This window comes from Octopus bimaculoides, chromosome 2 (assembly GCF_001194135.2).
Source record: "Octopus bimaculoides isolate UCB-OBI-ISO-001 chromosome 2, ASM119413v2, whole genome shotgun sequence".
NCBI lineage: Eukaryota > Metazoa > Mollusca > Cephalopoda > Octopoda > Octopodidae > Octopus > Octopus bimaculoides.
The window spans coordinates 66,878,245-66,879,453 of NC_068982.1; the positions used below are offsets into that span (position 1 = coordinate 66,878,245).

General features: G+C 39.7%; 1 protein-coding gene and 1 long non-coding RNA gene across 6 annotated transcripts in view; one reads left to right on the top strand and one right to left on the bottom strand.

Annotated features, from left to right (window-relative positions):
• LOC106878549 (uncharacterized) overlaps window positions 1–1,209 on the bottom strand; it is a 319,929-nt gene that overhangs the window by 80,214 nt on the left and 238,506 nt on the right. The gene's annotated exons all lie outside the window — the stretch shown is intronic.
• Window positions 1–1,209, top strand: part of LOC128251250 (uncharacterized) — a 23,185-nt gene that overhangs the window by 14,698 nt on the left and 7,278 nt on the right. The window contains exon 2 of the long non-coding RNA XR_008267039.1: window positions 145–233. This is a non-coding gene — a long non-coding RNA (uncharacterized LOC128251250). The remainder of the gene's footprint in view (window positions 1–144; window positions 234–1,209) is intronic.

Here is a 1,209-nt window from a genome sequence, read left to right on the forward strand (position 1 = left end):
ATATATATATATATATATATAAACAGGGTGGGTGGAAAGTAACTACGCATTACAAATTGCTTATAGAATTTTTGGTATCACTGAAGTCATGACAAAAATCATTTTCTAAACAGACAATACTAATGGAGATTTCTTATTTTCCAGATGACTGGTCACTGGACTGTTCAGAAGTGAGCTAAGATAGCAGCCCACTATGAAGTGTGGAATTCCACTGTTTTGGCATGTATGGAAAGGTAAGCATGCAACACTAAGTCCAGAGACAATAAGAAGTTGTCATGCAAGCTGATGACTATGGGCTCTGTGAACAATGCAAGAAGAACTGGTTGTCCAACCACATCCTGATTAGTGGAGAATGTGGCAATAGTGCAGGAAATGTTTAACTACAGCCTGCAAAAATCAACACGTCAAGCAGTTTGTGAAAGGGGACTAGCAAGACACACAATATGTATGGTGTTGCATAAAGAATTGAATTTTCGTCCATGTGATAAGGATCTGAACATGATGATTGAGAAGATGCAAGCTTGACCAAAAGTGACAATATGGTGTGGAATAACGCTAACAAGAGTCATAGGTCCATATCTTCTGCATGACATCACGACTATAGACCACTATCTATTATGTGTGGCTCATGGTGTCTGGTTGGGATAACATTGGTGGCCTAATATTCATGTAGGATGGTGCACTACTCCATTTTGCTCTTACTGTGTGTGCATGGTGAGACCAACATTTTCCAGGACGTTGGATGGGACAATGTGGACCTCATGAATGGCCTCCAAAAAGTCCAAATCTCACTCCATGTAATTTTTAACTGTGTGCGTATTTGTGTATCTGTACACAAAGTCACACCCGACGTTGTCCGGGTGTGACTTAGTACGCCAGCTACAATAAGTCTTGCTAGGTGAAAATCAACTAAAGAAGAAAGCCTTACAACGAAAAAACCCTTATGATGTAAATATGTTCATAATTCAAAAGACGAGGAAATTAATAAGGAAAGTCTGAAGGCTGTTTTGCGTAACATTATTAAGCGTACGTAAATTTCATCCGTCTAATTGGCTGTACAAATGCTTGTGCAAAACAACTTTTTGCGCTGCCTTGATTATACATAGCAGGGTAATCCCTTTTCGCAGGAGCTAGGATGGCAATTTCTGATGAAGCAATTGCTGGCGATCTGTGGCTACACAGTTCTGCCAGAATTTTATCAGATTGGGA